This window comes from Moschus berezovskii, chromosome 15 (genome assembly GCF_049115385.1).
Source record: "Moschus berezovskii isolate FMDL1 chromosome 15, NW_MosBer_1.0, whole genome shotgun sequence".
In the NCBI taxonomy this organism is placed as follows: Eukaryota; Metazoa; Chordata; class Mammalia; order Artiodactyla; family Moschidae; genus Moschus; species Moschus berezovskii.
In genome coordinates, this window is record NC_142474.1 from 12,252,489 (window position 1) to 12,280,225 (window position 27,737).

The 27,737-nt window shown below is 44.8% G+C and overlaps 1 protein-coding gene across 10 annotated transcripts in view; it reads left to right on the forward strand.

Annotated features, from left to right (window-relative positions):
* The window catches only part of PTPRT (protein tyrosine phosphatase receptor type T), a 1,139,542-nt gene that overhangs the window by 505,007 nt on the left and 606,798 nt on the right, over positions 1-27,737 (forward strand). The gene's annotated exons all lie outside the window — the stretch shown is intronic.

The window sequence follows — 27,737 nt, forward strand, 5'->3', positions numbered from 1 at the left end:
TCTCAATTTATATTTTCTCATTTAATCCTCAGAACAACTCCATGAAATAGGTACTATTACAACTCCTATTTGACAGTTGGGTAAACCAGAACTCAGAGAGATTAAATACTCGACTCATCATGAAGTTGATGAGTTGATCAACATCATGATGAGTAGAGTCTGAACTCATATCCAGTTTTATCTGACTTCTCAACCATTGTTCAAACACTGGTGACATTCACTTAACTATATATTTATTCTAATGTATAATGAAAGGCAGGACAGATAGAACTTGAGATTGTAAATATCAGACATGGTTTCCAGTTGACCCTTTGGCCATGGACTCATGAGCTAATGGGTCTCCAATGGACTTGGAGCAACAGCCACCTGTTACTGATTATTCCCTGGTTGTGCCCCAGCCTTGAGTCCTCCCAGTGTGTAAGCAGCTTGGAAGAGCGAGCAGACATGACAGAAGCCAGGGCTGCCATGTGGACTGCGTTAAGTGAGATAAGGTAATGAGGAAGTGCTTTGTAAATCACAGGGCACCCAGCAGATGACAGGTGACACTATTATAACAGACCAAAGCCTGCATTTTCAGTCGGGCTTTGATTTGCACATTATTATTTTGACTCTTCTTTGGAATGTGAATTGAATAGGAAAGACATTTGGTTTAGTGCAGGGAAAAAAAGCAAACAGCCGGTGTATGGAGCTTCTGTTTTGCATCAGCCCCTGCCCTGAACACTGTGCATCTCTTTATTTCAAAGAGTTTTGCAGTCTGATGGGGGAGGGTCACCAAGAGGCAAACATAATTATATTTGATGTGACATGTGCTGTAATCATTGTATGTGCAGCCTAGGGAAGTGATAGAAGAGAGGATTTATTTTCTCTAGCTGGGGTCAGAGAAGCCTTCCCAAACCTGTCCTCCATGGGGAAGAAGGGAGGGGCTTTCCAGGTGACAGAGTCTGCCTGCGGAAAGTACAGAAGTCTGGACTGGTCCTTAGGGAATGGAGGCGAATTTGGCCAGGAGGGGCTGGATCCTGGATGGCAGTCCATGGGAGTGGAACATTTTTTTGAGATGCCAATGCCCTCCAGCTAAAGACCACCACGAACAGACCTGTAGTTGAACAAGTTGGGTTTATAATTCATTGTGGTGAGGGAGAATACATACCATACTGTATCTTAGTAAAAAGGTGTCAGAAACGACTGTAATACTAGGATTTGGATTTTGGTTGGATGATTTGGCAGACAGTCCGTGGAAATGGGGATTTGCCCTAGACTGAGAGCTATCAGGAAGTGAGGACCATTCTATAACTTGGTATATAAATAAATTTAATCAAGATGGAGGTGATACTAGGGCAAGACCAAGGCTGTAATCGGTAGAGATGTAGCAACGACTGATAGGAGCCGGGGAGGGAGGTGCTCACTGTGTGTGGTCCATACAGTGATCTTGTCTTTGGCATCCTTAGAAAAAATTAACTGATCTTGTTTGCCTCCCTTCATCATGATCACAGAGTGACTTGGTTTGATGTTGGCCTTCTGTGAGATTAAATCCAAGAGGAGGGCCACACGCCCTAGCTGGAGGTGCCAGGCCACCTTCCAGTAACCGGACATCCTACTAATGATACCAGGGTGACATCTGGGTGTCGGGGATGCTCCTCTCTTTCTCAGGGGCAATAGGGAGCCGCTGAGAAATAATGGGTGGGAAGTCGGGAGCTCATCTATTTCTGCACAGCTCCCTCAGGCAGCTGTGGTGTCTCTGTGCCTGACTCTTCCTCTCAATGGCCCGGGATGAGTTCCTTCCCTCTTTGAAGGGAGGGCTTTGTTCCTGGTAAATAGAAGGAGTGAGGCCATGAAGTCTGAGCTTCCTCCCCCAGGAGCTGAGATGGCATGGTTCTCTCTCTGAGAAATTAACAGGTTGCAGTGAAAAGAGCTTCCCTGGTGTCACAGTGGTAAAGAAGCCACCTACTGATGCAGTAGACTCGGATTCGATCCCTAGATCGAAAAGTTCCCCTAGAGAAGCAAATGGCAACCCACTCTAGTATTCTTGCCTGGAGAATCTCCTAAACAGAGGAGCCTGGCCGGCTACAGTCCATGGGATCGCAAAGAGTCAAACTCGACTTAGCAACTACACAACAGTGAGAAGAGCCAATACAGGAGCATCAGTTGGCCATGAGGACTCTCTGATGCTGGCCCACTCATACAACCAGGGACCACTTTTAGGCTGGAGTGAAGGGAAGGGTATGGTGAACGTGGGTCATTTTTGCCCTTGACATCTAATCACCACACTCCTGGTAATCTTATTTTCTTCCTTCCTTCCTCCCTTTTTTTCCATTTCTCTCTCTCTTTTCTTCTTCCTAGTTTTTGGCTTAATCAACAGGGAATTCATTGCTTTATAGAAATAAATGACCAAAGCCTAGTTCTCCTAGGCTCCTAACGGGGTCTGATCAAAGTCTCAGTGAGCCACGCGTTCCTATCTCTTGCTCTCTCTCCCCTCTTCCTTTTCTTTTCTTCTTGACTTTCTTGTATCATGTTCTCCTTCTCTGGTCCCACGTGGTTAGATGAGACTGCAGGGGTACTAACCCTCACCTTCTCTTTTAATGGTTGAACAATTTCCTTCTGCCAGCCACAGGGCAGGTTTGGGTCCTGTGTCTATTCCTGCACTGGGGGCGTGGGGTGGAGGGTGGGGGTGCAGGAGGGACACTGATTCTGTTTGAAGGGCACAGAAAGATTTATTCAGCTAAACCGAGTCAGAGCTATTTCTGAAGCTGATGGCAAGGTCAGATCCCAAGCTGTATGGGCTAGGTGTGGGAAAGAATCTCCAAGAGAAATCTGGGCAATGCTTAACCAGAACTGTGAATTGGAATTGAGAGGCCAACCCAAAATTCGGGGTGCCTCCTCAGGGGTGCTTAGGCAAGTGGCAGTTGTGGTAGGCAGTGCCTCGGTGTCCAGGAGGTCTGTGATCTACCCCAGCACTGCCAGTGTCTTTCTCAGGGACCCCAGGAAATATCCTCTTGCTGTCTCTTGTCTGTCAGATCCCACTAGGTCAATGGGGCTAGCACGGTGCTCTCCCAGTTTTGAAGATCTTTATCCTATGCTCCCCTGGTGGCTCAGATGGTAAAGAATCTGCCTGCCAATGCAGGAGACCTGGGTTCAGTCCCTGGGTTGGGAAGATCCCCTGGAGAAGGAAATGGCAGCCCACTCCAGTACTCTTGCCTGGAAAATCCCATGGATGGAGGAGTCTGGTAGACTACAGCCCATGGGGTCACAAAGAGTCAGACATGACTGAGTGACTTCACTTTCACTTTTCATCCTACTGTCCAAGGGCCTTGTGTTCCCTGCAGCTATCCTAAGGGCCTGGAAGCCCTCTGTTCACTAGGATGCTGCAGGTCAGATCTGTAGAGGGTTCATTGTGTCAGGGAAGCTCTCATCAGGTGCAGGACAGAGAACCTGTTCAGGATTCCGGAAACAGATGAGTTTCACACCAACCTCTTCCAGCTGCTCCTTCCTTGCAGCCTTGACTCTCTGCTTGTTCTTCACCATTTCCACTATTTGACCCCTGGGGATGTTACTGAGAAGGACACACTGAGATGATGTGGAGAACACCTTCTGGGGCCAGCAACATGAAGACTCTCAAAACAGTTCAAAAACTAGCTGTCAGAGCAAGCCATTCATTATAAAACCATCAGTCATGGAGGGCAGCGAATAGTCAGCTCATAAGCCAGCAGGCCTCCAGGAGAGGGTGGGAGTGGCAGGTGTGGGCGGGATGGGCCGTGGTTGGCGGAGGCGGACTGTGCGGGGCAGATGTGGGAGGTTGGTGATGAGTGTGGAGTGGGGAAGCAGGACTGTTTCGTGATTGGGGGATGAGAGGAGGTGGGGCTGGGGTTAGCCTCAGTGATGGAAGGCTGCACACACTTCCTTTCTATTCTGGCTTTGCCACTTTATGGCTCAGTGGCCTTGGCCGCATCTCTCTGAATCTCAGTGTCGCCATCTGTGAACTTGGGAGAGAAAGAATTCTGGTGCTGGCTGTCCCATGGGACCTCCGGACACCCAAATATCTCTAAGGCATGGAGATGCCTGGAGCCCTGTGACAGACCATGCAGGAATGAGGGCTGTGGCTATGGTGGCGGCCGGGCTTATGATCTAGATGTCTCTGGCCAGGGCTCCTCAAGCCCTTCTGAGCAGACGCTGCCTTCTTTGGTCGCTGGGGCGCCAGTCTCTCCTGGATTCTCCACGTCCTGCTCTGTCTTGGTCTTTGTTTATAACATTTTCAGAGCCTGGACTCTACACGGCCATCCTAGGACGTGGCTGTGGGATCGGTCATTTTTCACACAAACCCCAGGTCCTCCTATGCCTCCTGGGGAATCTCTTTTCCCCACTGGCTTTGTTTACTGAGCTCTCTGAGGGTGAGTGCAGGCTTCCCAGGTGGCTCAGTGGTAAAGAATCCACCTGCCAATGGTGGGTTCAGTCCTTGGGTCAGGAAGATCCTCTGGAAGAGGAAATGGCAACCCAGTCCAGTATTCTTGCCTGGAAAATTCCATGGACAGGCACCTGACAGGCTGCAGCCCATGAAATCGCAGAGTCGGACACGACTGAGTACACGTTCACTGAGGCTGAGTTCTAAAAACTCAATGGAAGATGGTTTCAGAGCCTGAAATCTGGACTGAAAAGGAGTCCTCCAGTTACACACACCACAGTATTTTCTGAGTATTATCACTGAGCATCCCACCATAACTCCCATCATTACTGACTAATCCAACCTTGTGTGGGTTATGAACGCCCACCATTACAGCAGTAAACTTGCCTTCCTCTCCCTGCTCTGTCTTGGATAATTTGCCTTCCTGCTTCAAGATTTTCTCTGGAATGAACAAGGATGATTCCCATTATTGCCCTAAAACCCCATGGAAATGTTTCACCACTCTCTTCCTTCCCGGTGTGATAAATCTGATTAGCACTTGCGGATGGTCACTCGTGGCCGTGCGGCGGTTTACAATGCACTGAAAGATTCGTTCAGCTAAACCCAAGTTGTCAGGTGGATTGCCAGGGGGGATTCTCGTTGCAGACACAAGTTGCGTTATGTCTGCTGTAGCCTTGTGGCGGCTTTCAAATTGCTGTTAGGAGATAAATCCATTAATCAGTATGGACCTCCCACACTCGCTCTGCTAGGCTCAAGGCTCCTTAGAGGCACAGTGTGTGTCTTCGCCCTGTCTCATGGTGTCTATCATGATATGCTGTTGGTAATTTATTTTTAATTTTTAAATTTTAACATGAAATTCTTAAAAAAAAATAGAAGCACCAGCTATCACAGCTGAAACTGACCACTGAGAGCACCTCCTCCAGCCCCTGGATGCTGCAGCCCCTGGGTGCAGGGGCTAAGGACCAGAGAGGACAGTGATAGCTCTCAGGTCACACAGCGAGACCCAGCGAGAGCTGGACGTGAACCCTGGCTCCTGCCTCCAAGCCCAGGGTTCCCAGTCTCCTCTGTACTTTTCTTGGCAGCGCCTGTCAAGGAAGGATGCGAGGAATTACACTTGGGCTTTATTCTACTGTTTTACAGTCTCTTCTGAGTAATAAGGTCGGCTTGTTTAATAAGTTCAGCTTCAAAGTAGGTCAGGGATTTTATTTCTGTGCACGGGCCATTAGCATTCTTAAGTGAGAACACATTTTTTTAACTGAGAAAATATCCGCTGTGTCGATGAGGCGCCCGGTGTCTGCCTGTTGCCTAAGCTGTGTCAGATCCTTTTATACCACAAAGCCCCTGCCAGGGGGCTTCTCAGTGGGCGATGCTGAGTCTGGGTGGGAGGGACAGGGAGGGGGCCACATGCTCCGAAGGGACCCCAGGAGCTGCAGCCTGTGGAGCATGGGCCCGAAAGGCAAGGTGACTTCCGCGGGCTTCTCAGGCTAGTGGTCCCATTGACAGGAGCTTTGTGTGTTGTTTTGTCAGGCCTCATTCTCTGGGAAACCCCAAGCAGGAGTTTAGAGAGGGTGGAGCACCGTGTCAAGAAATTTCTCAAATCTCTTGTGACTTAAGTGCCTTCCCAGGTCCTGTCACCCAGTGGCCAGGCTCGTGGAGCAGAGTCTGCAATGCTGGTCTTGCTGCGGTTTGTCTGGGAGAAGGATTAGGATGTGCCCGAGTGGGGAGCGGGGACTGGGAGGAGGGCAACATGACACCTCATCTATTTAGGGCTGTTCCTGAGGATCATATCAATTTCATATTTTTAGCCTGACCCGAATTGTTTCATGGGCTCGTTCCTTTGTCAGTTGCCTTTAACCTAAATGGGGCTGGTAACGCGATAGAAGAAGAAATGGTTTCTATTCAAACTTCCTGTGTGAGGCCCTGTGCTTGGCACCGCGAGGGGTGTGAGAGCAGGACTGGCCACATTCCCCACCTTGCCGTGACTATTGTTAGGGAGAAAGGCACAGACACAAATGAGCAGGACCACGCAGCGCGTAACGGGGCCTCTGTTTCCCACACATCAGTCTTGGCTGTGCCTCCATTATGACTTATTTTCCTCATCTGTTCTCTCGTTTGTTTGACACTCTTGCTTTTAAAAAAGACATACCTTCCTCGCTTTTTCAAATGAGATTTCATATCACTGTAATAATCACTACATCTCTATAATGAACTCAAGTCAGATAGGTTTTGGTTACAAGCAAAAGTACATTTTCAACTATGAAACTAGTTGATAGATAAATGCGCCTTGGCGTGCACCTGTCTTCATCCCACATACCCCGCTTTGGAACATGTCAGGGAGGCTTTCTGAAACAGCTGAGATGTTAGAAGGCCTTGAAGGATGGAGCTCTTTGAGCAAGTGCATGATGGCCAGGGATATTTCATGTGGGATTCAGTGTAAATAAGCTGGGTGCCTCGCTCCACAAGGCTTTTGTAGGGGCATAGAATAAGAGGTGATACATTGGCCCCTTAGGACTGTGCTTTTTACTGCTCTTAGGCTGTTGGCAAAGGAAATATCATGAGATTGGATTTCTCCACCATCACTTGCCTTTCCTACCTAGTTTTTTTTTTTTTTTTGTGTGTGTGTGTGTGTGCATTATCACTACATAAATGTGAGCTGTTGGTTGTGTTAATCAGTGCAGAGCTCTCTGAGAACATTAGAACTCCTTTCTGGATCTCGAGCCAGGAGGAGGCAGATAGATGAGGAAGGCCATTCATTCATTTGTCATTCATTTGTCATTCATTCACTTAAGGTTTCATTCACTGCTAACCCCAGTGCTGGAATTACACCGATATACATGCTTTATTTTTTTGAGCTCCAAAATCACTACAGATGGTGATTGCAGCCTTGAAATTAAAAGACGCTTACTCCTTGGAAGGAAAGTTATGACCAGAGATATTACTTTGCCAACAAAGGTCCGTCTAGTCAAGGCTATGGTTTTTCCCATGGTCATGTATGGATGTGAGATTTGGACTGTGAAGAAAGCTGATCGCCGAAGAATTGATGCTTTTGAACTGTGGTGTTGGAGAAGACTCTTGCAAGTCCCTTGAACTGCAAAGAGATCCAACCAGTCCATCCTAAAGGAGACCAGTCCTGGGTGTTCATTGGAAGGACTGATGCTGAGGCTGAAACTCCAATACTTTGGTCACCTCATGCAAAGAGTTCACTCATTGGAAAAGACTCTGATGCTGGGAGGGATCGGGGGCAGGAGGAGAAGGGGACGACGGAGAATGAGATGGCTGGATGGCATCACCGACTCGATGGACATGAGTTTGGGTGAACTCCGGGAGTTGGTGATGAACAGGAAGGCCTGGCGTGCTGTGATTCATGGGGTCACAAAGAGTCGGACACGACTGAGCAACTGAACTGAACTGAACATGCAATATTGGGGCGTCCCTTGTAGCTCAGTTGGTAAAGAATCTGTCTGCAATGCAGGAGACCTGGGTTCGATCCCTGGGTTGGGGAGATCCCCTGGAGAAGGAAATGGCAACCTACTCCAGTATCCTTGCTTGGAAAATCTCATGGACAGAGGAGCCTGGTGGGCTGCAGTCCATGGGGTCACAAAGAGTCGGGCATGACTGAGCTACTAACACTTACTTTCTTACTTACATGCAACATTACTAAAGAACAGGGAGTGGTTGAAGGTCACTCAGAGACCATGCATATAATGAGTGTTCAGGAAGTATTTTGATGAATGAATGAATGCTGTAGCCCTTTGATTCTCAAACTTGGCCTCACATTGGAAATAACTGGGAAATTAAAAAAAAAAATGATGCTTGGGCCTCACCCCAGAGATTTTGATTTCATTGGTGTAGGAGTGAGACCTAAATGGCAGGGGCTTTCAGACCTCTCCATGTGATTCTAATGTGCAGCTAAGTTGTAAGCCCCTGTTGCAATGCTGAAGATCATTTTAGAGTAGCGTTGACATGTTGACATACACACACTACCTCATGTAAAACAGATAGCTAGTGGGAAACTGTTGTATAACACAGGGAGCTCAGCTCAGTGCTCTGTGATGACCTAAAGGGTGGAATGCAGGGGAAGTGGGAAAGAGGCTCAAGAGGGAGGAGATATATGTATACACATAGCTGTTTCATCTTGTACAGCAGAAACTAAAATAATATTGTGAAGCTGTTATCTTCCAAATTAAAAAAAAAAATTTTTAAGATGGAAAAAAAATACAGGGGTCTTTTAGTAAAAAATAGTCCTTGGGCCTGTGTGGGGAATGGACTTAGACCTAGTCTGTTAGCCATTTAGGGTGAGCAGAGTTTAGCTTTCTCAAAGGACTCCTGTGAGCACAAGGCCCTGCAGAGTTTTAATAGCAATCTTCCTATTTCTTCAAGGGGCTCCATTTATGCTTCTCTCCTGCAAAGGAACTGGTTACTTTAGCTTCTGAATTGGCCTTGAGACCCCCCAGTGTTCCCACATCAGCCTTCTGGGCAGAACATCGATAGTTTGGGGTCAATCGTGAGTACATCCTGACTGTTGGGAAACCTCATTGGGGTTTCCAAGTAGGAACATATAATCAAAGGTACATTTCTTTTCTGTTAGGGGAATCAAAGGTAGGAGCGGAAATTCATGGGGCAATTTAAAGAGGCCATAAAGGCCTTCAAGCTGTGAAGAGCTCGGTAGGAATGATGCCATTAGAGATCAATTCTTTAAAAAAAAAATGTTAATACCTTGGGAAAATTGCTACATTAAACCTGTTTGTCCTTTGGTATATGTGGCTTTAATCAGATTGCTTTCCTGATTAAGATCTAGATGAGGTTTTGGGCAAGAATTTTTAAAACTTTGTTATTACTTGTGTGTGTGTTTTTGCTCAATGAAGAATGGTGGCAATTTCACCAGGGCCATCAATGTGCCCCCTCGAATAGGCCGTGGTATATCTCCCGAGCAGGGCAAGCTTTCAAATTCACTCCTCATTTTATTACAACTGTGACTACAAAGGTGAGTTTTAAACATGTCCTCCACTTTATATCACCCCATTAAGAAATAAAGAGGCAGATTTTAGGGCTAACTTTTATTAGCAAATGATACTCCAGCTGCTAGAACATTTGAATTCATCGTTCCTCGATCTAGACCCCTCTGTTCTACCCCGCAGAAACTCTTTTGTCCATCGTCCATTCACTTCCATTCATGCAAACATCCGTCCATATCTCGTTGACAATCCCTTCTTTATTTGAGGTAATGAGCAAATTAATGCTTTCGTAGGTATCAGTATCATGTAATATATGGAAGAAATATTTTGAATAGCCAGATGTTAATTCCCTTCTTTGCTTACCACTGCAAAATAAAGTACTGGGCTTACCAAGTGTTCAAGTACATTTTAAAATACATTGAAAATGTCTCCTTTGAGGGCGTCCTTCCATAAAAGTAGGCTGCCTTCTTTTATTTTTATCACAAATAGATATCGCTATGTCTCCCCCAGTCTTTTGCCTAATTTGTGAGCTTCAACTTCAAAGGTAATGCTGAAACTGATCTTAAAGAAGCTTCAGGCATGTGTGTGTGTGTGTGTGTGTGTGTGTGTGTGTGCATTTTGATTGTGCCTCTTTATTATACTAACGCCTTGCCTTTTCAGTAACAAAAAGTCTGGTGATGTTCCTCCAGATGATTAGTTATCTGTGCAATATGTATGGTGCATCAGTCACCTGTGACTACAAAGAAACTTACCCCCAAATGCAGTGGCTTAAAACCACAAGCCTTTATTACCTCACGGGCATGGGTCTGAATCCTGATACAGCTTAATGGGGTGATTCTCGATGGGGTCTCTCAAAGGATGTAGTCCTCCTAAGGCTTGACGGAGGGAGGGTCTGATCCCAGATGCCCCCACATGGCAGTCTTCAGAAGGTCCTCTGAGAAGACCACTTCCATGGCTATGGGTCTCAGAGCCTCAATTAGCAGTTGGCAGGTGGTCTCAGAGCCTTGTGGATTGTTGGCAGAAGGTAGTATTTGTGATGCATGATTCAACTTAAGATAACTCACAATGTGGCAGAAAGAGGGGGAGAGAGAGGGGTGGGAGAGAGAGGGTGGGGCGGGAAGAGGAGAGGGGAGGAGAGGAGAGAGAGACAGAGGGAGGGGAGAAGAGAGAGGAAGGGGAGGAGAGCGGGAGGGATCCGAGGAAGAGGGCAGGGCGGGAGAGAAGGGGAAAGGCTGTGGGGAGAGGGGAGGGAGGAGGAGGTGGACAGCGGGAGAAGGCGTGCAGGGTGGTAGTCTTTTTGTGACAGAGGAACCATCATCACGTCACCTTTGCCAAACTGCTGGAAGTGAGCCCAGAGGGCTCGCCCACTCTCAGAGGGGCAGCGTTGGCACAGGGATGTGAATTCCAGGAGTCAGTCACCGGGGACCATTTTAGAGATTGGCTGCAACCACAGTGGGCAGGCATGGGGGTGGGTATCTTTGAGCATGGCCATGAAAGTGGTGATCTTTTGCAGATGTTCAGGATTTTCTTGCACAGGAAACACTGAATTTTAGCTCTTTGCAGCTCTCCAGTAATAGAAGTCACATATTAAATAAATATCTCAGTCTGTCTTACCCTGTCCATATTGAGAGCTGCTCAGAAGTGATCACTAATTGAATTTGGGGTCATGTTCCCATCTTCCTCCCAGTTAAGCTCCATGGGGGGATTCTGAAGGACAGTGCTGTGCTGGATCCAGGCCCTGTAGATTGTTCTGAATGTTACTGGCTTACATCTTTGTGATGGTTCTGAGCATGTGCTTCCTGTTTCTCGTTTTTAAGCAACCATCCGTCATCTTGATTGAAAACATGCTTTTAAAAATATTATACTTCTAAAAATTAAATGAAGAGTGCGACTAAAACTTTCAAAGCAAACCAGACATATTTTTCAACATTTCTGTGTTGAAATGAGAAAACTTGGATGGCAGGAAATAGAGCCAAGGATAGTTTGTGTTTGTCAACCGAATGTTTGAGCCCAGTCTGGAATCTGCAATTATTTTTGAGCACTGATGACTTTGAATATAGCCAGAAGCAAAAAAGCTAACAGAGACTTGACATCACAGGCATGATTTATAACTGCAAACATTGATGAATTGAACCTCATTGCAATTAAAATTTTTGCTTTGGGAAAGCTCATGTGAAGAAAATGAAAAGACAAGCTATAGAGGGGAAAGCCCTGCAAACCACCTGCGTGACAAAGGACTCATATCTAGAGTATATGAAGAATTCTTAAAACTCAACAGCAAGAAAATCCAGACAATGTGAAACAATAGTCCAGTGAGAAAATGGTCAAAAGTTATGATCAGACATCTTACTGAAGAGACTAGACTAATGGCAAAAAAGCACATGAAAAGCTATCAGCCATTAGGGCAGAATAAATTAAAACAACAGTGAGATAACACTACACACTTATCAGGATGGCTAAAAAATGATAACACCAAATTCTGGTGAAGATGCAGAAAAACTGGATCACTAGATGATGGGAATATAAAATGGTATAGCCACTCTGGAAAGCATTGTGGCAGTCTGAAATCTCATATGCCCTAAGAACTGTATACTCCTTGACATTTATCCCAGAGAAAGGAAGAATTGTAGAAATCTGTGTAATTATGATTGCTCATAGCAGCCCCATTTGTAGTAGCTAAAAACTGGAAACAGCCCAGATGTCCTCCAACAGGTAACTGGTTAAACAAACTGTAGGACAGCCACACCATAGAACATGACTTAGAAGGAATGAGTGATCTTCAGGGAATCATGCTTAGTGAAAAGAAGTCAGACCCCAAAGATGATATGGACAGGGAAGCCTGGCATGCTGTAGTCCATGGGGCTGCAAGGAGTTGGACGTGACTGAGTGACTAAACTGAACTGCAAGATGATATATTGTCATTTTTGAAATGTCAAAATTTTAGAATGGGTTTGTGGTTCCCAGGGGTTAAGGGTGAGGTGAAGGAGTGAGGATTTAGTATTTATTTTATGTATCCCTGCATTTTGTTTGCTAATATAAGGTGTAGGATTTTTGTTTCTACGTTTATGAGAGAGACTAGCCTAAAAGTTTCTTTTCTTGTGATATGCTTGTAACCTCTTTGCATATGGTTACCTTGGGCTTGTAAAATGATTGTGGAACTACTTCTTCTCTTGGTATTCAATGAAGAATGCCTCTCACGGTGGTTAGTTCCCTGAAACCTTTCCATGTGTGAAACAGTTCAAGCTTATTTTACTGTCTTTCAGTGGAATTCTGTCCCAGGAAGATGTTCCATCCAAAAGCCCTGTCACTTTGTAGATCCCCTGGAAAGTTGCTCTTTATTTCTTTGGATTCCCTGTGCCTATATTTGAGAAGTCCATGTTTTAGGTTTCCCTGGTGGCTCAGCTGGTAAAGAATCTGCCTGCAATGTGGGAGATCTGGGTTTGATCCTTGGGTTGGGAAGATCCCCTGGAGAAGGGAATGGCTACCCACTCCAGTATTCTGGCCTGGAGAATTCCATGAACCGTATAGTGCATGGGGTTGCAAAGAGTCGGACAGGACCTTTGACTTTCACTTCCACACGATTAGGATGTTAGAAATACCTAGATCAGTGCTTGAAATTTGCCTTCTGTCTCCTGTCTTCTCTCTTCCCCTCTGATGCTTTACCTGGCGCAGAAGTACCCAGCTGCAGGTGCCTGCGGTGGGCACCAGCATGAAGCCCTTAATCCTGTTCCCAGAATCCAGTGTCTACTTGGATGAGCCAGAATTGTGGCTTCTGGGGATGGGGACAGTGGCCCATGGCCTGTGGGACTGTGCTTCAAAGTTCTTACCCCAAGAGCTGCTATTAAGTTCTGCTAAGTTTCTCTCCAGGCTGGATGTGGCAGAGTGCAGAAGGAGCCTGGGGGGATTTGGAAGAGGCTAATTTTTCAGTTCCTTAACATAGAGGGGGTAATCATCTCTTAAACTCTCCCCACAAACTGAACAGGCTGTTATGGATAAGCCTCTTAATCCATCTGGACACCCTTTCCTGACACTTCAGAGCAGTCGATACTTCTAGTCACTTCCAGCCATTTCAGCAGCTTAGAGACTAATTATGCATCTCCCCCTTGCACATAGGGATATGCCAAGGAGAGAAATTTGCAAAATGACAATATCTCCAAAGCCCGAGCCCCTTCATTCTCTCACTGTGCCTGGCAGTATAATAACCGATGAAGCTGCCTGGACTCAGGTTGCCCTGAATCTCGCATTTCTTTCCTCCTTCTCATCATCCCTTCTTCTTCTCTTCTCGCTTTTCTCAGACTTGTTCTGTTAAGCTGGCTGCCATGTTTCCCCCCTGCCCCTGGTGCTTGCTGAGTGTGAGTTGCCTATCCTGGTGGGAAATGAGTGGCTTCCTCATGCATGAAGCTGAAAATGATTTCATTGCATGTGCTACCAAGTACCCAGATGCTCAGAGTGGAGTTCAGAGGAGAGCTGAAAAGCTAGATCCAATGGCTCATTAATGGAGAGGGCTATGGGGTGGGGAGAAGGACCAGCACAGGAGGTCAGGAGGGATGGGAGTATTAATAACTCATGCTTATTTAGGGTCTGTCTTGTTTCAGGCATTTACATTTGATCTTCACAAAGACCCAGTGAGATACGATCCATTATTCTGGTTTTACATGTGAAGAAACCGAGGCTCAGAGGAGTTCTGTAACTCACCCACAGTCATGCAATTAAGTAACAGAGGTTGTAAGCCAACCTCTATCTGTTGGATCCAACATTCTTGACTGTTCAATATATCATGCTGTCTTTTGTGAGCGAAAACGAATATGAACATGCAAAGGGATGGAGTGGTGAGCATTGAGCATAGTGTGAAGAGTCTGTAGTGCACTGGGGTGCCGGGCAGGAAAGTGAAGTGGACACCCACTTATATGGACTGGGGGAGCATTGTGGAGGTCAGGGAGACTGTGGCCTCACCCAGTGTGTTGACTCCCAGGCTTATACTGGTCCCATCTTCCCTTCCCCTTAGATCCATTCACTGACCAAGTCCTGCTCAATCTTCTAGTCCCTCTGACTCTGCCTATCCAACCCCACGGTCCTCGTCTTGGCCCAGACCTCCACTGTCATCTCCTCTCGGTAATGGACACAACTTCCCACTGACTCTAGTCTCTCTTCTTCAGACCCATTCAGCCAGCACTCAAGAGGAGTGTCCAAAGAGACCTCGTGTCTGTGTTACACCACCACTTGCAGAGCCTCGGGCTCCTCAGGAAGCCCTTCCTGATCCGGTCCCCACTGACCTTCAGATCACCTTGCTGCTGTTCCCCGACTCTCTTGTGTGTTGCAGAGGGGGTGTCCCGGTCTCTTCTCACCTCTGGGAAGGCTCCCTTCTCCCCAGGTGCCTGTCAGACTCTCCCATCGTTTGATGTCATGACTTGACTCCTCCAGGAAGCCTTCCCTCCCCTGCTGCATCTCATCTACTCCTTGTGTGAGTTTGCTCGGGCTGCTGTAACTAACAACCACAAGCTTATTTAGCAGCTTAAAAAAACCCCACATAGTTATTGTCTTAAGGAAGCTAAAGTGGGTCAACAGGGTTGCGTTTCTTTCGGGTCTAGGGGAGACTTTCCCTTGCCTCTGCCGTTTCTAGAGACCACCTGCGTTCTCTGCCCTGTGGTCCTTCCCCCGTGTTCAGCTGTGCAACCTCTTTCAGCTTCTCTCTGAGTCCGTTTCTTCTGTCTTATTTCACATATAAAGATCTTTGTGATTACACCCGGCCTGTCTGGCTATTCCAAGATCCTCTCCCCACTCAGACTCTTTAACTCAATCACATCCTCAGAGGCAATTCCACCATGTAAAATACTGGAGATTAAGACTTCTCCCTAGCATACAGAAGTGTAGACTTGGATGTCTTTGGGACTCAGAGATCCAAATAAGCGAAGGCACAAGTTTCCTCCACCCTGATCTCCATAGCCAGGCTGTTGGGCAAAGGGTGGCAGTCTGCATACCCTGAACTGCTCTAGGACAAGAAGCTTCTGCAGTGTGGTCTCTGATTCTGAAGACGTAGAGTCCAGGCTCTCCTAGGCCCCTCTCTGGGGGAGATAGACTCTCGAGTCATACTTTCTTAGGACTTTTGATTAGCAGGCAAGGACAGAAAAGGCCCTTCTAGAATGATGATTCAGCTCTTAATTTTGGGACGTGGCCCAGCAGAGAGTCCTCTCAAAAATATCAAGGCTGTGGTGGGGACAGTGGAGCCAGGAGCAGACCGAGTGTTGAGTGTTGCAGCTCACAAACTCTCTCCTGGTGCTAAGTCGTTACTGAATTATGCATTTTTAAATGAATTCATTGGCTTCAGCATGGCCGTGTGAAGTAGACCGAGGCTGAGCTCATAAATGTACTTACTTGTGGAAGAGCTGGCAGGAGTACACACTGAGAGGACTGTGGCCCCTTTTCATCCTGACACAGCGAGGGGAATGCCTTTAATGGGATCTTTGTGTCTCTCTGTGGGGGGCGCAAAATGGGGGCACCAGCTGTTTCCCACCGACTGCTGACTGACTCCATGGACTCCTGGCTGGGAGGAGGAAGATAATAGTAGCTAACACAGCGTACTTGTTATGTGCTAGGACTGTTCCAAGGGTATTTATTGAATGCAATACCTTACCTAATCCTCATAGCACCCTCCATGAGGGAGGTATTATTATTGCCCCCATTTTACAGATGAGGAAACTGAGGCGCAGAGAGGTTAAGTAACTTGCCCCAGCTTTTGTAATATTAAAAAAAAACTATTCATTTATTTTAAATGGAGGATAATTACTTTACAATATTGTGAAGGTTTTTGCCAAACATCAACATGAATCAGCCATAGGCATACACGTGTCTCCTCCCCACCCCACCCCCCAGCTTGTCACAGAGCACTGACTTTGGGTCCCCTGTGTCATGAATCAAACTCACACTTGTTATCTGTTTTACATATGGTAATGTATATGTTTCAGTGCTATAATAAACACATGAAAAAATGCTCAGTATCACTCATTATTAGAGAAATGCAAATCAAAACCACAGTCAGGTATCATCTCACACCGGTCAGAACAGCCATCATCACAAAGCCTATAAACAGTAAATTCTGGAGAGGGTGTGGAGAAAAGGGAACCCTCTTAAACAATGTTGGTAGGAATGCAAACCGATATAACCACTATGGAGAACAGTGTGGAGATTCCTTTAAAAACTAGGAATAAAACTATCATAATATCTTAATTGGAGTTTCTCCAAACTGAGAATATCCTGAGACAGGGGTTTGCAAATGGTTTATTTGGAATTTGAAGGGAACACTGGTTGAGTGGAGGGGAACTGAGACAGGAATAGAGGTAAGGCACTCGCCTAGTGTGTCCAGTGCCCTCATGAGAAAAGGGAGATTCGGACAGAGAGACACAGACAGAGGGAGAAGGCCGTGTAAAGACGGAGGCAGAGGTGGAGGGGTTCGTCTCCAAGCCAGAGAAGATCAAACACTGCAATCAAGGTGCCAGAGAGGCTTCCCTGGAGCCTTTGGAGGGAGCAGGTCACCTTTGACACCCTGGTTTCAGACTTCTCAGCTCTAGAACTGGGAGGCTATACATGTTTTAAGATCCCAGTTTGTGGTGTCCAGCTGCAGAAGTCCTAGGAAATCAGGATTTCTTGTCCTTGGCTACAGGGAAGTTGCTTGACTGAGGGGCAATGCCTGCACCCCTAAACAGCCCATATCCAGTTAATAACACAGGGAGACAAAAGGTTGCCTCCCTTGCCTTGGTGAGGAGCCGTGAAGTGGTGCATTTTCTGCTCCAGAGCACCGCTGGGATGAGGATGGCCTAGTCTTTAGACAAAATCACATCCTGGCTCCCTAGTCCACCTTCTTCTGAGAACTTTCTTCCAGTTAGTCTCTGCACAGAATCCTCGTCTCAAGCTCTGCTCCTGGGAACCCTGGACTAAGGCACCCTGCAGCACAGAGCACACAGCCAGGAGGGTGTCCCAGAGGACAGCTCACTCTTTCTTTTTTTCTCCCAGAAGTCAGTTCATATTTTTATCTGAAGAACCAGCATTTGTTAAATTTTATTTTTCATTTACCTATACTAAATTTACAATGATGTGTTAGTTTCAGATGTATAGCAAAGTGATTCAGTTATACACACACAGACATATTATTTTTTAATGGATAATTGATACCATTTTGTTTTATTATTTTTTTCACTTTTTGGCCACACTATATGGAATGTGGGATCTTAATTCTCTGACCAGGATTGAAACCCACACCCCTTGCATTGGAAGCATAAAATCTTAATTGCTGGACCATCAGGGAAGTCCCTATATACGTATATCTATGTGTGTGTGTATTCTTTTTCAGATTCTTGTCTCTTATAGGTCATTATTAATACAAAATATTAAGTAGCGTTCACTATGTTGTACAGTAGTTCCTTGTTGGTTATCTATTTTATAGATAGTAGTGCATATATGTTAACCCCAGTGTCTGAATTTATCCCTCCTTCCTCTTTAGTAACCATGTGTGTGTTTCCTATGTCTGTGGATGTAGTTCTGTGTGATATATAAATTCATTTGTTAAAAAAGAGAGAGAGCTCACTTAAAAAAATAATATATTTATTTTAATTGGAGGCTAATTACTTTGCAGTATTGTGGTGGTTTTTGCCATTCATTGACATGAATCAACCAGTCCGTTCTAAAGGAGATCAGTTCTGGTTGTTCATTGGAAGGACTGATGCTAAAGCTGAAACTCCAATACTTTAGCCACCTCATACGAAGAGTTGACTCACTGGAAAGACTCTGCTGGGAGGGATTGGGGGCCGGAGGAGAAGGGAACGACAGAGAATGAGATGGCTGGATGGCATCACCGACTTGATGGACATGAGTTTGAGTGAACTCCGGGAGTTGGTGATGGACAGGGAGGCCTGGTGTGCTGCGATTCATGGGATCGCAGAGATTCGGACACAACTGGGCAACTGGACTGAACTGGACTGACATGAATCAGACAAGAAAAGTGAGATGACAGAAAGGGAAGAATGTTCCAGCAGAGGGAACAGCACAGGCAAAAGCACCTCCTGCGACCTCGGTATCACTTGTGAGGGGAGCTCAGTAGTCAGGGAACCTGGAGAGGCTGGGAGAGGCCAGCTCTTGGAGGCCTGGTGTGACATTCTGCTGGACAGCAGGTGGAGAAAGACTGTGGTCTTTATTTCAAAGTACTTTCTCACCGTTAAAACTCATCACTACTTGTGTGAACACCATAGACTGTGTTCTTTATCCCTGGAGATAAGCGTCAAGCTGAGTCTTAGCTCATGTTAGGGACTTCTGCGTCTGGCAGTTAGGGCTAATGTCTTTCCATGTAGCTTCCATATCTGTGGTTCTGAGATAGTTGACTATTATTGCTGCCAGGTTAACAAAGTACTGACTGGCTAGTTACCAGATCTGACTTCTTCTCACCAAAACCATTTCTCTGTGACCTTGAAAGATAAATCGTTTCATCCTCCTCAACTGTGGGAATCCTAGTAGCAGTGGACAGTATAATGTAGTGATTACAAGTCCTGCCTTGGGATCTTCCTAAGTTTGAAACCTGATTTCTTTTCTTACTTGTGATTGTGAGCCATTAACCTCCTTAAACTTTAGTGTTTTTAAAATTAGTTTATAAAATAGGATTGCTAATATCCCTTGCCTGAAGAATGTGCCAGGATTAAATAAGATGATGCATATAAAGCTCTTAGCACAGTGCCTAGCACATAGTGAATCCTAAGTGAGCACTTTTACTCTGCTGAACTCACAGGCTGTGGATCTGAAATAGAAGCACACTTTTTATATTAACACAATGCAAAGAGGGTTGGTGCAGTATTGAGGACAGGGGGCAGACTTTGGAAAGGCCTGGGTTTGCACGTAGTCCTGCTCGTTCATTGTGTGAGACGAGGAAGTTTAGCTAAAGTCGCTGAGCCTTGGTCTCCTCACTTGTAAGATGTGTGCTTTGTGGGGCACTAGAGGAAAATGAATGAGGAAACAGCTAGGGCGCTGTAAATCTTAGTTGCTATGATTAGGGGACCTTTCAGAAGTCAAGTCTCAGCTTACAGTGAAGGTGTCTGAGCCATGCCTAAAGCAGCCATGATTTCTCCTTATTAGGAGCTATGGGGGAAGAACTGGCTTGGCAAAGGGACATGGATGTGGTTCTTGATTCTTGTTACCTGTTGTCTGGGCAGATGAGAGCGGAGATTGACTGTTAAATACTCCTGGTGGTGGAGGGCACAGAATCCCAACAGAGGTCCCACTGGTTAGAAAAGTTCAACATTTAAGAACACTTATTTAATATGCTTATCATTGGAATAAACACCCAATTCAGGTTTATTAGAGGACACTTGTGAAGTCGCTCAGTTGTGTCTGACTCTTAGCAACCCCATGGACTGTAGCCTACCAGACTCCTCCGTCATGGGATTTTCCAGGCAAGAGTACTGGAGTGGGTTGCCATTTCCTTCTCCAGGGGATCTTCCCGACCCAGGGATCGAATCCTGGTCTCCCACGTTGCAGGCAGACTCTTTACCCTCTAAGCCACCAGGGAAGCCATAAGTGAAAGTTACTCAGTCATGTTCCACTCTTCGCGACCCCATGGATTATACAGTCCATGAAATTCTCCATGCCAGAATACTGGAGTGGGTAGTCTTTCCCTTCTCCAGGGAATCTTACAACCCAGGGGTTGAACCCAAGTCTCCTGCATTGGAGGCAGATTCTTTACCAATTGAGCCACCAGGGAAGCACTTGTAGAGACACACAAAAAAGAAATCAGTACTCATTTCCCTACAATCCTAAGGAAAAACCAATATTTGGCATATTTGTACCTAGACATTTTAATAGGCATACGTTAGTGGGATTTTTTTGTTTGTTTTCCTTTAATTTAGTTAAAATTGGGCTTTTGTACCTTTGGAGAGTCTTGTCTAAGGAGAAACTGTTCCATGGAAATTTTTCATGTCCAGTTTCAGAATAATTGCCAGAGCAAGGGTTAACCATTCACAGTGCAATTGCTTACATTTAAGCACAATCTAAATGCCATTGGGATTTCTGTCTTTTTTAAAAGTTTGGGTTTTGTCTTGGTTTGGCCTGGCGTGAGGCACTGATTCCCTTCTAGACTCTTACCTGAGAAAGAAGAGTCTTGCGTTAGTAATCATTCCATGAGACTGATCCTTTTACTGTCCCAGTTTCTCCATCTTAGAGCTCATGATTTCAGTTCACCCCCGTGTGGACTTGGATCTATCATCAAGTTATGTAGATAATACATCTTCTGCATTTTTCAGAATCTAAACTTGTCTAAAAGGCAGAGGCACCAGAGATCAAATTGCCAACATCCGCTGGATCATGGAGAAAGCAAGAGAGTTTCAGAAAAACATCTATTTCTGCTTCATTGACTATGCCAAAGCCTTTGACTGTGTGGATCACAATAAACTGTGGAACATTCTGAAAGAGATGGGAATCCCAGACCACCTGACCTGCCTCTTGAGAAACCTGTATGCAGGTCAGGAAGCAACAGTTAGAACCGGTCATGGAACAACAGACTGGTTCCAAATAGGAAAAGGAGTGCGTCAAGGTTGTATATTGTCACCTTGCTTATTTAACTTATATGCAGAGTACATCATGAGGAACGCTGGGCTGGAAGAAGCACAAGCTGGAATCAAGATTGCTGGGAGAAATATCAATAACCTCAGATATGCAGATGACACTACCCTTATGGCAGAAAGTGAAGAGGAACTCAAAAGCCTCTTGATGAAAGTGAAAGAGGAGAGTGAAAAGGTTGGCTTGAAGCTCAACATTCAGAAAACAAAGATCATGGCATCTGGTCCCATCACTTCATGGGAAATAGATGGAAAAACCGTGGAAACAGTGTCAGACTTTGTTTTTTTGGGCTCCAAAATCACTGCAGATGCTGATTGCAGCCATGAAATTAAAAGACGCTTGCTCCTTGGAAGGAAAGTTATGACCAACCTTGATAGTATATTAAAAAGCAGAGACATTACTTTGCCGACCAAGGTCCGTCTAGTCAAGGCAATGGTTTTTCCCGTGGTCATGTATGGATGTGAGAGTTGGACTGTGAAGAAAGCTGATCGCCGAAGAATCGATGCTTTTGAACTGTGGTGTTGGAGAAGACTCTTGAGAGTCCCTTATACTGCAAGGAGATCCAACCAGTCCATTCTAAAGGAGATCAATCCTGGATGTTCATTGGAGGGACTGATGCTAAAGCTGAAACTCCAATACTTTGGCCACCTCATGAGACGAGTTGACTCACTGGAAAAGACTCTGATGCTGGGAAAGGTTGGGGGCGGGAGGAGAAGGGGACGACGGAGAATGAGATGGCTGGATGGCATCACTGACTCTGTGGACATGAGTTTGAGTGTACTCCGGGAGTTGGTGATGGACAGGGAGGCCTGGCGTGCTGTGATTCATGGGGTCGCGGAGAGTCGGACACGACTGAGCGACTGAACTGAACTGAACTGAACTGAACTGAAACTTGTCTATCTATTGGCTTTGCCAATGTACCACAACTTAGTTGTCTATAAACATCTTGGGATATGAAATATCCTCTCAAAATCTTGTCTGTGTATTTTACTGTTGTGAGTGGAATGCAGACCCCCTCAGTACAACTTCTTGGCTGCAATCCTGGTTCTTTAACTTACTAACTGTTTGGTGTTGGGAACGTTACTTAATCTGCATCTCTTTCTTCTGTTCAGAAAAATATGAATCATAATATTATCTGTTCCTAGAGTTGCTGTGAAGATTAAATGAGTTAATACTTTAAGGCACTGAGAACAGTGACAGGTTCATCAAAAGTGTGCATCATTTGTTAGCGGCCGCTGCTGTCGTTTGTAGTTAAAGTCGCTACTATCACCTTCTCTTATGTTCCTGTGTTTCAAACTGAAATGATGAAGGATGGGAACTGATTTTTCAGTCTTTTTGTTTTGCGTTGATGAGGATCTGTTTTTGTCTAGATGCTTGTGGGAATTTTTCTTTAGTCTGGTATTTCAGAGTATCGCCAGTATGTTCTTAAGTTGGAGTCTCATCATTGATTATTCCTGAAACCCGCTGTGCTCTTCATAGTCTGCAAATTCAGACCTTCATTTAGTTCAAAAATTTTTTCTTTGGCTATGTCTTTGATTATTGTTCTGCTCCAGGCATTTGGTGTCTTCTCCCAAACATATCCAGCTCTTCGCTTGGATGTCCATCCACTGTTCTCTGTAACACTCTCTTTCCTTCTCTTTGTCTTGCCACCCCAACCTCTTATTTTGGGAAAACTTATCCAATATTTTCTCTGTCCATTTAAACAAGTCATTAAATATCTATTGCACATTGGCCATAAGGTTAGACACAAAGACTAATTCTAGTTGACATCTTCTGCTAGATTGGTTGCTTTATCTACTTATTCTGCCTTCTATTCGGGGACCTCACGGGCCAGAGGTGAATGAGGTGGTGCAGTCAACTGCTGGCAACATAGTCAGGGTGGAGTCGGTAAACATGTCCGCATAGAACCCTGATGCTCCTTGGCAGAGAATTCAGATATTTTTATAATTTGAACCGTCTTTTGTGCTAAAGATGACAAGGCTGAGAACCACAAGACTGGGTGGTGTGCAGGGTCACACAGCTAACTAGAAGTGGAGGACAGAGATGCAGGCCCTGGGTCACACAGCTAACTAGAAGTGGAGGACAGAGACGCAGGCCCTGGCCCCAAACAGATTTTCTTCTCCTCTTTGATCTTCCATGCCTTATTTGATATAAGAGTGTTGCATGCTGATTGGTAGAAAAGCTAACCAGCATGATGCTTTTTAAATATCTACTGTGTGCCTAGCCTTGCGGTCTACACAACAGAGGCATTATGAAGCAGAATTGAAAAGAAAAATGGACATGGTTTGGTTCAAAGCAAAAGAAACGATGTTCCAGTTGGGAAAAACGGCACGTGTGTAAGTGTGGATGTGGCAGTGATAAAATTGTCTCCTGGTATATGTGGCATGTTGGCGGGTGGGGCAGGGTAGGGCGTTCCCATGGACTCGTGTGCTTCAGTAAATGGAGTGCAATTAGAAAGGTGATCAGGAGGGAGGCAGAGGGTGTCAGAAGCCAGTTTATATTCACCTTAAACATGTCTAAGAGCTCACTTCAATCTTAGTAGCATTCAGTTTTTCTCAAAATATTTGATTTCTGTCTGGATCAGACAATACACAAGCATAAAGCTTGCTCTCCAGCTATTTGAAGCACTTTTGCTCTCTGTAGGAATTTCTGGGGAGTCAAACTGTTACAAGTGCTCACAGCAGGAAAGAGAAAGACAGAATTGGTCTGGAGATTGCTGCCTGAGGATGAAGCAGAATTGCATTAAGGGGTCACTTCACCACCTACCTGTTGAAGGAGAGCCTTGACCGGTCGGGGGCAATTGCTGCCCAGGCCTCAGGGATGATGGCTCCTGGGGTTCTTGTTCTCAAAATGCTTTGATTCCTGGCTGGAGGGAGGTTGGTACCATCTCCCAACCCAGACCTCATCTTCCTGAAAACCAGGCTCCCTCCCTCTTGATTTTGTTCCAACCTTTGTCAGCAAGGAGTACCATCAAATGTCAAACACTTCCTCCTGGCTTTGCACAGTTGATGGCAAGGGGCCAGGTATAGAGAGGTATTAGTCATTTCATATGTGAAAAGACTCATGAAAACACCAATAACAGAGGCCTCATGGACACTGAATCTGCTGGCACCTTGATCTTGGACTTCTTGGCCTCTGAAACTGTGGGAAATAAATGTTGTTTAAGCCACCCAGTCTATGGTATTTTGTTATAGCAGCCCAAACACCTAAGACAGCCTCTGCGGAAGATTTCTACATAAGATATAACATTAAGTGGGCAGAGTCATGTTTTTTTCCTTTAAATATTTTAGCCCAACTGTTGAATCTATGAATGTGTTGGGTGGGTCAGGGTCATGGGAACCTAGACATTTACTGTGCTTGGTCTGGTGGAATCCTAGCATATTGATATTCACCAAATATTTGGGAGCCTGGAAGCACTAGGTCTATGACCCCTACATCAAGTTCCATTTTCTTACATGGCTGTGCTCCCAGGCTTTAGCTCCTGCAACAAAGGGTGGCTTCAGGGTCCCTGAGTAGTGTCAGCTCTTAGGGGCATGCGGGCTGTCAGGAGAATCTCTGTGGATTTCTTTTATTCTCAGCATAGAATCTTCAAGAATTCATGAAAGGTCTTCAAAAAGGTTGATAAATTCCTGAAATGATGTACAAAACTCTAGGTAGGATGCTCATGTACATTTTCCTGAGGAGAAGAGTCTAGAATTTCTCACATTTCTATAGCATCCTGCATATCCCCCAAAGTTAAAGATGACTTGTATAGACTTCTTTTAATGATCTTTCTGGTTATCTGCCTCAGCATCTCAAGTATAGGAGGAGAAGACCATAGGCAGAAATGCTACCCGGGCCCTGAGTTCTCAAGCTGTCTACACCTTCTTCTAGCTTCATGGGCTCTTTCTAGTTCTTGGTTTCTTTTCTGATGACTCTGGTGGTTGAATTAGATGGCTTCAGAGAATTCTTGCAGTGTCTGGCTGAATAGCTCATCTCAGAGAGGAAAACTGAAACAAGCACAATCTTTCTGTGCATTATTTAAAAAGACAAGTACCTACCAAAACAACAACAAAAAAATCATTCCTCCCTTTTTTTCTCTTTGATCCACGAGTTCATGTGCCTTCTAAAGAATGCCAATTATAAATCAATAAATTACTAAAAACAGAAAGAACAAAAGAATAATCTGATGGCTTCTTGGGTTCAGGTACAGGAAACACTGGGATGTAGTTTGTGATATATTCTTGAGTGATCACAGGGAAGGACAAGTCTGCATATGGACATGTAAACTAGTCTGACATTTGAGATGGACACATTTATATCCTTGAGGGAATGTTTGTTACTATACTTGCACCTACCATCAGAAATACATGAAAAGAGACTAAGCATTTGGAGAAACTGATACTTGATTTCCTTTCTGATGGTCAGCAATTTACTGCTAATGCCTAAAGTAGGAGACTAGAAACTAGGGTGGAGACTCCATGGGAGAGAATTTACTGTAACCACTTGCTCAAGCCTTAAAGTATTGAAGTCTGCTGATGTTAATTCTGTCCAGGGCCTGTCCGTGAATAATTTTACTAAGGAATTGGGCAGAGTCATCACAGAGCTACAAAAATATCACCATTGCGGCCTCATTGGAGACTGATGGGAATTCTGGAGAGTAGATAATGGTGATCAAAGGGTCTATATATTTAAAATGCACAAAGGATGAGCCCAGAAATTATCTGCCTGCCACCTTAACTTCTCTACCTGAAACAAATTATCCAAAAATCAATTTGCAAACACCTTTGAGATAACAAGGCATTGAGTAATAACCTCCATGGCTTTGTAAAGAAAAGCATCTAGCTTGACTAATCTGCTTAATTTCCTCCTCTGACCAAATGGCAGGTTTTAATAGTGACAATTTGAACTTGTCTCTGAAGATCTGCTTCAAGTCACACTGAGAAAATATTGCCCATCTTTGCTTCATAGTGATTGTTCTCTTTCAGGAGAATTTTCATTGTTAGATAAGAAAGAAAACACTGAATGAGACCTATCTTCCCAAAGCTCCCACCTGAGTTCCAAACTGAAACCAATACCTGCCTTAATAGCCCAGAGGCCCTCTGAAAGTTTTTTTTTTTTTTTTAAGCTTTTTATTTTTTTATTTTATTTTTTTTTTATTTTTTTTTTAATACAGTTAAAAGTATTTTTATTAAAAAAGCACAAATGCAAAGAAATGAACAGAGGAAAATTAACGTAGCTTTGGTGTACTCCATCCCAAATGCCTTCCCCACCCTTACTTCCTACTTCTACACCAGGAATCACTAACTTATTCATACCCTTGGACAGATAACCCACTTCCTGAAAGTTGGTCCTAAGAAAATATAAGACAAGGACTATAATCATTTGCACAAAGATGTTTGTTGCAGCATTATTTACCTTTGCAAAACTTGAAACTACTCATGTGTCCTATAATCAGAGCATAATTATTGTAATCATCTGATGCACTGTTCTATCACTACTAAAGACAATGATAATAAAATCCAAATGGTATATAAGCAAAGTCCTTTAGTTGTAATAAATGAGGGAAGAAAAGAAAATCTTCTTTGAGTCTATGTGTTACTGTAACTACACACAAAAATGATTTAAGTATATGAATAGAAATTGGAGTGGAACATGAAGATATAAAAATGGCAATTATATTGGGTGGTAAGGAAGGGGGCAGGAGGAGAAGGGGACGACAGAGAATGAGATGGCTGGATGGCATCACCGACTCTGTGGACATGAGTTTGAGTGAACTCCGGGAGTTGGTGATGGACAGGGAGGCCTGGCGTGCTGTGATTCATGGGGTCGCGGAGAGTCGGACACGACTGAGCGACTGAACTGAACTGAAGGAAGGGGGATTGTTTTCTCTTTCTAATCCCTTCTTTATTGTTGTTCCACTGCTGATTTTTGCTACAAATAAAAATAAATATACCCACACTGGTTTGTAGACAATGGGTATCGAGAGATAAACAGCCTTCCAGAGGGAGAGCTGGTGTTGGAAGGCAAGCTGATGTGGGTTTCCTTTTGCCTTACTTGCTGCACTCTCTTGGTTAAGTGATATGATCACTTGGGTTCTCAGGTTTTTAATCCATCAAAATGGAGGTGCTAATATCCCAAGAATGACACTAATAATGCAAGTAAAATTTTCTGGTAAATAAGTATAAAGCAATTGTTAATTTCTGCAGCTTTGCCAGTGAGCTAAAAATTGCCAGGGAGAGGCCACCGTTAGTGCCTGTTGAAATTCTAGTCTATTTAGCTGAAGTTATAGAACTTAGTAGAAGAGAGGTGGCAACACATAGGAGATCCAAAATAGCTCAGCATGACTTTTCCCTTGACCCTTGATTTCCCACTGGCATCACTGTGATCATGACCCTCTCTCTGGGGAGGAAGTTGTTAAGAGTTGTGGAAGGAGAAGTTGAACTCCCATTATGCCATCATCCTTTTGCTAATTCAGCTCCTATCACCATTCCACAGATCATCCACTAACAATCTGTGTGTTCCTATAAAAGAAGTGTTTGTAAACCCCTGACTCCCATGGGTTTTGAACCAAATTCTGATTTAGTAAAGGTTGGTTCTCATTTGAGGATAGAAAACAGAATATTAACCCAGGCAGCTTGGCTGTGTTTAGGAAAAATCTTTTCCTCACAATGACCTTCTTTCTTTCCTTTCTTTAAATGAGGGAATTTTGATGAAAGTGTTAGTCGTTCAGTTGTGTCTGACTCTTTGTGAGCCCATAGACTGTCCTGCCAGGCTCCTCTGTCCATGGAATTCTCCAGGCAGAAATACTGGAGTGG